The sequence below is a fragment of the Magnolia sinica genome, chromosome 12 (assembly GCF_029962835.1).
Source record: "Magnolia sinica isolate HGM2019 chromosome 12, MsV1, whole genome shotgun sequence".
NCBI classification, from domain to species: Eukaryota; Viridiplantae; Streptophyta; class Magnoliopsida; order Magnoliales; family Magnoliaceae; genus Magnolia; species Magnolia sinica.
Window position 1 is genome coordinate 19,690,534 of NC_080584.1, and position 8,669 is coordinate 19,699,202.

At 36.6% G+C, this 8,669-nt stretch overlaps 1 long non-coding RNA gene across 1 annotated transcript; it reads right to left on the reverse strand.

Annotated features, from left to right (window-relative positions):
• Nucleotides 1-3,439: 3,439 nt before the first annotated feature.
• Nucleotides 3,440-4,082, reverse strand: LOC131220394 (uncharacterized). The gene is made up of 3 exons (XR_009158551.1): nucleotides 3,991-4,082; nucleotides 3,708-3,799; nucleotides 3,440-3,626 (listed from the first exon to the last, which is right to left on the reverse strand). It is a non-coding gene; the product is annotated as an uncharacterized LOC131220394 (long non-coding RNA).
• Nucleotides 4,083-8,669: the final 4,587 nt, after the last annotated feature.

The window sequence follows — 8,669 nt, forward strand, 5'->3', positions numbered from 1 at the left end:
TTCAAAATGTGCTAAACTAACATAAGTGTTGAAACCGTTTTCAAAGTAGCATTTAACTTTAAGGTTTTTGGTCCACATGGCCTCTCAAGGTGACACACCTACGGGCGAAAAATAAGAAATGTTATTCCTGAATTTTTCATTTTTTAACAAAAATATGCCATATCTGCCACTTATATGATGAGCCCTTGCACTACAAGAAAACTGGCCTTTGCCGGCGGTCAAAACTGCCGGCAAAGACCAATAAAACTGCCGGCAAAGACTTTGCCCGCAGTTATCTAACAGCCGGTAAAGCCTCAGTCGGTAAAGGCTTTACCGGCGGCCAGGACCTTTACTAACAGTTGTGCTGGACGCCGCTAAATCATCAAATTTGTTAAAATGGTCAAAAGCTATGGATAAAATCCGTAGCTAAATATGACCAGCCCCACAGTACAACCGTAGCCATTGGTTCCACAGTAAATGCATAGCCTGCTGAGTGGGGTGCAGAAAATCAGTTTCACATCAGCTGAAACGGCAGTGTTGAATCCATATCAGCTTGCCCTAATAAGATACAGGGAAACTCTTAGTTATTCTAGGTATATGATAGGCAATGAATAAAATTCATGGAAGCCCTCCTAGGCATATACTGTAAAGAAATTGCTTCCTATTTCAGTTTTTAACTAACATATTACAGGCAGACAATGCCTATAGTGAAATAAATCAAAACTTAATTGAACAGTTTCTGTGAATTAAAGTATAGAACATATAACAAATATTAGCACATGGTTACATATCAAAATATCTGAAACAAATCTTTATACATTGTATCCAAAACCTTAATGTGATTTTTCAGCTGTATCCAAAACCTTTCCAGTTTCAGCACATGATAGAATGTGGAACCATGGGTTGCTGCCAATATCTTTCCATCAGGTGAAATGCTAAGCTGGTCATAATGCAGAGTTGAGCCACTGGCATCATGAAGTGGAATGGGAAACACCTTCAAAGTCTTTGGGTCCTCATCAAGATAGCAAACTATTTAGGTAAAAGGAAGCCAGTGAACCAGGAAAATTTTTATCTGTCATAATAAGATTAAGAAGTGTGTAGGAGTGATCCAGGGTTCAATCCCTGGTAATGTTACTTTCCAAAAAAGAAATCTGTCATAACACATGCAAATACATCTGTCGACTGTCAATGATAAAATAAGGATTCAGATTAGATATTCAAAAGAATCCCATTCCCAGCATACCACTAAAACAAGAGCCATTGCAAGCATTTCAGTTTCTAAATAACTTAAACAATCAGAAGAAAGAGCTTTATCAAGATCAAGAAGAGCTATCTGAAAAACTCCTGAACTCAAAATGGTTATTTAATGATCTGATAGCTATCTGGAAGTAAGGGACTCTCTTCTAATTGGCAATAGTTGTCCATTATCTTAATGGATAGCTTTCCTTCTTTCAATTAATTTTCAATAAAAATTTTAGCATTCTAAAAAGATCTCGAGAGTTTCAATGGAAGATTTTCATGTGGAACAGTGGAAGCACTCATGAGACTGTGGATTATTTGCAAAGCTATTTATTTGCCTACGAGAAAAACTCAAGTAGAGAGTGCCATTCCCTATATCAAGCATGCTCTTGACATTCTTTATGCATGTATTGTTTTATTATTGGTATGTGTGTGCACGTATTTGTTCTATTTGAGAACTCATCACCTGTTTGTTGAAAAAGTAAAGGGTTGCAGCACACCAGTAAAGGTCTTCCTTGAGTGCTGATTTCATGCTAGATTGCAAGATAACAACAAACTGTAGAAGGCCTGCAACATCCATTGCGTGAAGCCACACCTAGATACAAAAATCACCCATATAAAAATGTAATTATAAGAAGGTTTTTGAAATTCCACACATTATGTTCTGAGAAAATCTAAATGGCTGATTTGTGAGTCCACAGATAATAAATAAATAAATGTCGGATCACACAAGAGATACAGATATTCTTATAGAATTCTCTAAATACAAAGTATCTACTACATAGCTTGTAATGATACACATCTGATAAATTACAACTTTTAGCTGTTCAGAAATCCAGATTGTCCAAATTGCTGACCCAATTGTAGATGAAGCTATACATCACTGTCAGATCTTGTGGGTTTGGTGGTATCATAGGTCCCCACAAAAGAAAAGAAAACTAAGGGAAAAGTGATATAGCTTTTGATTACTTGCTGTCACCAACAACGTCAGTGAAAACCACATCATCTTCAATTAAAAAAACAATCAGTCGGTGGCCAAATATCAAGTTATGAGCTTACCTAGCAATATCAAGAGCAAATCTCAGAGCTTTAGAAGGCTGTAGATGTCCTTTCTTTTAAAGGTAATTTGCCAAATCTCCCTGAAATCCACCGAAGTACAAGAATCCATATGGTTTAATGACATACATAAATGTTACCTAGACAATGCAGTCTTCAAAATAATATTTTAAGTGATGCCATATGTATTATCAACATTGATGTAAACAAGTAAAATGTATGGGGAAACTGCAATAGAATGGAATTATGGGACAATTCAAAGAAATAAAAAATTTTACATCACAAATCAGACAACCAAACTTTTATAGCAGATTGCAGCAACCAAGTGTGCTATTTGAAAATTACCATGTGAATGCAAAGATGCTTACTTTTGGAGAATTTGTTTCCTGGAAATAAATTCTTTAGTAATTTCTAAATTCCCAGCACAATTTGTGATGTACATGAAAAAAAAGACTATATATAGAAGCTAGTACTTTATCTGTGTTCACAGGAGGTCCCCACCATGCAGTCTCTTTACCAAAATCAAGATGATGTGTTGCGGAAATATTTGATTGAAAAATCAGAGCTCAGTGTTCGATCTAGTTGTAGTTGGAGCAGATTGCTACAAGTCAATTTGCATCAACATCAAAAGGATTTTACTTGGCTTAAAAAAATCAATTGACAATATAAATAATCTAGAACAATCTATATTAGTAAAGACGATGGGGCAACTTACATCTCGCAAGACAAAAACCTAGCATAAGCAATCATGTCCTAAACAACATGCCTCAAAACCTCCCAGTGGAAGGACACAAACCAATGGAGCTATTTTTTGAAGGCATAGTTTCCCAAAAAATAAAAGAAGCCACCTAGAAAATAAAAAACTTAGTAGAAGAAGTGAAGGATGCACAGGAAGAGAGTTCTTTAAGCTTTATCTGCAAAGAAAGTCATTCATGAAGAGGAAACAAGAGTGCAAAACATAAAGCTCTCTTCAAAACCATAAAACAGAGTCTCTTAAGTTTTATCTGCAAAGAAAGTCATTCATAAAGAGGGAACAAGAGTGTGAAACATAAAGCTCTCTTCCAAACCATAAGAAACAAAACACAAAGCAGCCAATAGAAGTTTCAAGATATTGCACACCATGATGAAACCCATACAGAGTGTAAGATAGTCAGCATACAATTGCAAGTAGCATACAAACCAGTAGCAGCAGTTTCGGCAAAATGGTATTTTCAGGACAGCTATGGTCTATAAATTATCACCTCGTATTGACGAAACGTCACTGAACAAGAAGCAATGAAAAAAGAATGCAGAGGTTTAGAGCATAATACCTATGGCAATGATCTTCTTCCTATCCATGCCACCATTTCTACCTGTAAAATCATATTATAGAGAAGATCAATAAAACATAAAATCATTTAATGTAATAATACCACTAACACCCATTTTCTTACACTGAAATATTTGGTTTCTTGCCAGTAAAAGAAAAATGAATAAATCAGCTACTGCAGCAGCAATTTTTACAAGAGATATGCTGAAGGAGACACTACAAGAAGTACAAATGTATCAAGCTTAACAAATATCAAGGCAAATGTAAACTCAAAAAAGCAAAGAAAAGAAGAAACAGTATCCCAGATATGAAGATAGTAAGAAATGATGAGTACATAACTACCACAACAAATCACACTGACAAATAGCCATAAAGCGACATTGCTTAAAACCCAGAAAAAATCATACCCTTTTTTGGAATTCAATCCAGTTCCCATAGCAGTACCACCCTGCGCAAGCTGCTCAAAAGAAACATTCAATGGGTTGACAAAGGCACACATGAATAAGGTTTTCCAAAACTGCAATTTCTTTCAAATGTATCCCAGGTTGAATCGGATGGTATAAGATTTCTTAATAAGCTAAATCACATGAATAAGGTTTTCCAAAACTGCAATTTCTTTGGTAAACCACCAGTAGTCACAAGGAGTAGAGTACTAGGAAAGGCATCTGAGATTTTGAAAGTGAAGACAAGACACAAATGCCAATGATGATGGATATATCTCTTAAAAGTGTAATCTATGTGGTGTGCTAATGATAACAACTGGAACAACTCAAGGTGAGGTTCAGTCAATTTTCTAGCAGCAATAATGTCCATCTTGGTTCACCCAATGCTCGAGGAAAGCCACATCAGCAAAGAAATTACAATAAGAAACAAGAAATAAAATAGGCGGAAGATTACCTCAAAGTTGGGAAAGAAACCAGGACAGAGACCAGTCCACACAAGAGGATGCTCAGGTGCCATGGTGAAGCATTGAGGTACTGAAGTTGGGTTCTCAGCCTGTCAATAGAAAAACTGTCACTTAAAACTAGCTTTTATGTGCGACAACATGAATTAACAAGTAGACTTCCAGAATGACACTGAACATCAACAAGGTTCAATATCCGCATGTTGGAAAGAAGGCCCAAAACCAGTTAGAGATCAATCAATATCTACAAAGGTAACATGTGCAGTAGTAAAGTATCCATCAATGATGAGAACCCTGTAAAGAGATGAGATTGATTGGCATTCTAATTAGTTTCACAAGCTTTTAACTAGATCTGTTGATAAACTAATTTGGGAAATGTTCTAGCAAATGTGAACTTCTAAAGAAGAAATATTAGCTATGCATAGCATGTTCCATTAGGCCTGTATATGGGAAAAGCATCAGGATGTTTTTGGAGATTTTGGGTTAAGTCTAATGGTATATAAATGTAATATAAATTTTTATAAATGTAATAGAACAGGTTCCTCATCTGAAAAATCCATAACAAATATACCATTAGGCTTAAATCCTAACATGATTTTTCTCAAATGATGGACGGAGTGGATGTTGCACTAGCATCACAACGGATCTCATTAGGCAATGTACCTGCTGGATAGTGTGGATCTCATTCACATTAGTTGGCATGCCTGCATTTTTCCACATGAGAGCTATGCTAGAGCAGTCCTAATAAAATGAGATTGTCATCCAAACTCTTCAATTGTTGGCCATCTATTGTATAGCCATAATCTGTATATGAGAGAGAGAGAGAGAGAGAGAGAGAGAGAGAGAGAGAGAGTATCCAAGTGCATGTAGAAGTTCAAAATGAGACCCAATTGAGAAGACAAGCAATACCAAATATTCAAAGAACAAATGAGAGAGTCCAAGTGCATGTACAAGTTGGAAGGTGCAGCTTTACATGAAAGGTTGCAGGCCGTGCTCTCTGTCAGCTGCACACCATAAAATAGTGAAAGTTTGATCCTCTGTCTTGCATCCGTACTACATACTACATACTACAAAGGTTGAAATGTAAGCTTCTGAAAGCAGTTGTATTTTCATTGGAGTTGGGAACATCACTTATTACTCTCATTCCAAAGAAAAAAGGAGTGGGTCCTTGAGGGATTTCAGGCCAATCAGGTTGATTGAAAGTCCCTACAAAATCCATGCTAAAATACTACCATCCACTTACAAAAGGTGCTAGGAAATGTATCTCGATGGTGCAGGGAGCTTTTGTATATAGCAGACAGACTATAGATGGAACTTTGATTGCCCACAAGTGCATCAATTCCCAGTATATCGGAAGCTCCTCAACCAATTTCTCGCTCAATTAGTAATTATGCATAAATGTCCATTAGATCCAGAACAACAGACCGAGGAGTCTGGAGTCTGGACCCAAACCCGAGTGGGCCTGACCGTTCACACCCTTAACAATGAAATAGGAAATAGATATTAAAAGAAGAAAAAGAAAGGCAATGAAGTAGTAACTAGTTATATCGTGTTGCACTTGCATAGATGCAATCCTAGGGTAGCATCTAAATGACCCAACCTTTCCTAGTGCATTAGATCGAAAGCCACACAGGCTTCAAAAATAGGACAGAATAATAGATAGACTATGGACTCTATTTCTGATTCTGCTTTTAACTAGTTTCAAGGCCATACCTAATTCAAGATGGATCATAGACAAGATGATACAAGGACACCACACTAAAGAAAAGCATTAAGCTAACCTTGCATATCAAAAATGGATTCATCCTAAGTTGTTTGTTTGAGTCTTCAGAAATTTCAGGTTGTCCTCATGATGCTTGATCTTTAATCCCAACTTTTGCAGATCGTCTTGAAGCTTCTGCAAGTTATTAAAGTTGATTATTGTTATGTGGGATCGAGACAGTTTGAACTCAAGATCGGTTATTATCACATCAAGATAGTCTATTTACCATGGACTTTCATCAAAATGAATATCAGCAAACTTTAGCTCATGAAGTTCTAGAGCCAACTAACATGGTATATAAAACATCCACAAAATGGAAATTTCGCTTATCGCATTTCATCCATTACAAAGGCATCACCTAACTTATCACATTTCGCTTCCAAGCGATCCTCCATATCATGTGCCAGTGACTTTTGATACTCCGTTGTGTCCTGCAAGGATATAGTCAAGACTGAGAAACAAACAGGCTCTAAAGAAAAACCACCTCAAAGTGCTCCAAAATCAATGCCTTGCCAACTTCTTTGAATCACCATTTCTGCAGTACTGTTCAATGAGTCAGAAAACTCTTTTAATTATATTCTGAAGAAAAAAAAAACTTTACTTGAATTATCAAGCAGTTGACATGAAAGAAGTTGCTTAAGTTTCATGGTCTAGATAAGCACATGGCATGGTCCCATTCGTAGCTAAGCTATAAATCACAAAAAGCATTTTTTTTTTCCCCTAGTTGAAAGGCTCTAATTTATGCTGGAATTCTGTTGGGTTCTCAGTGTTTCCAACATCTACAAATCAGGATAGCATGAATTGTAAAAATTCAATCATTCTGACTGAGATTTAAGGGCTTCATCCCACAAAATGAAGTAAATGAAATTACTCACAAATGCACCTCCTTTTGTGTTCCATAAACATGGCTATGAAACATGGCCTGTACAAGCAAGCAGAAGGAAATGCAGATCACTGGCTTGGTACTACAGCCACATACACAGATGCAGATGGCACAATATTAAGATGTTTAAACAAGAATACAAAAATCACATAGAAGCTAATGGTTTCAGCATTTTCCCAATCTAGCTACTCTCAAGAAAAACAAAGCATTTCATAGTTCTAAAGAAAATTCCACTAATTAGGGATTTTTCAGTTTTTTTAAATCTATAATCCACAATTAGGGAATCAACACTACAAAATCCCTAATTAGGGATTTGAAACTCAAAAATTCCCAAAACACAAATCATTACACAATGTTACTTTAAGGATTAAAAAATGCCAAAAAAAAGCCCAAATTGATGTGAATAGATAGGGAGTGGGAGAGAGAGAGAGAGAGAGAGAGAGAGAGAGAGAGAGAGAGAGACCTGATATTGCATAATGATCCTTAATCTGCTAGACCAAAGAAAAGAAGAAATAAAAGAGGGAGAGGGAGAGGTAGATCAAGCGGAGAGGGAGAGGGGAGAGGGAGAGAGTGAAGAGGGAGATAGAGATCGAACGGAGAGGGAGTGGCTGAGAGGTAGATCAAGCAGAGAGGGAGAGGTGCAGAGAGAGAGGCGTAGAGAGATAGATTGAGCAAAGAGGGAGAGGCGCAAAGAGAGAGAGAATCGGCGGTGGGGAGAGAGGGACAGCGAGCGGCAGAGAGAGGGAGAGAGAAAAGTCGCGCTAGGTTGTAGGGTTTTTTTATTTTACTCTTTTATATATACGGACCCCTGCCGGCAGCCGTTAAAACTGGCAGCCGGCAAAGGGTTAGCTCATCGGTCGGCTATGGCCCTATTTCTTGTAGTGTTGTATCAATAAAATGAAAAGTCCCTTTAAAAATAAATATGGCCCCACAAAAAAATTTAAAATTGGCCTACTCCTTAATCAATTTGATATGTTCATTTTAATTGGACAATTACGAATCCAAAAGAGAAATTTTTAAGTTTTCTGTTTGAAGCTGTATGTAACGCATAAATATATTAACACTGTGCATTAATTTTGAATTCTTTCTTTCCATGTGGTCTATCTATGATGAGATTTGCTATCAAACTTGAGCTGATGGTATGAAATTAAAATTCTTTATATGTAGGTGGGTTGGATTTGCTTCACGACAACTCAACAGGCTCCACATAAGATGTGGATGGGTCAAAACGTTAGGCCCGTGCCGTACTTTGATCATTTTATCATTTCCTTTTACCTTGATTTTTTTCATGGGAGGGGAAGAGGGTATGAAAGGGGGGATGGTGTTTTTTGGTTCTATTCTTTCTTCATTTCTTGGTTTCCCTTATAGTTATTTTTTAGTTTTTTTTTTTATTGGGTATGAATGTTTGAGTTTGTGAAAAGGATAAGGATATGGAAGAACGCTCTAATGAATTATTTTTTATAATTGAAGGATGTTGTAATTGATTAATTTTGTCATGGAAGAATGTTATAATGAATGAATTTAATGAATGTTGAAA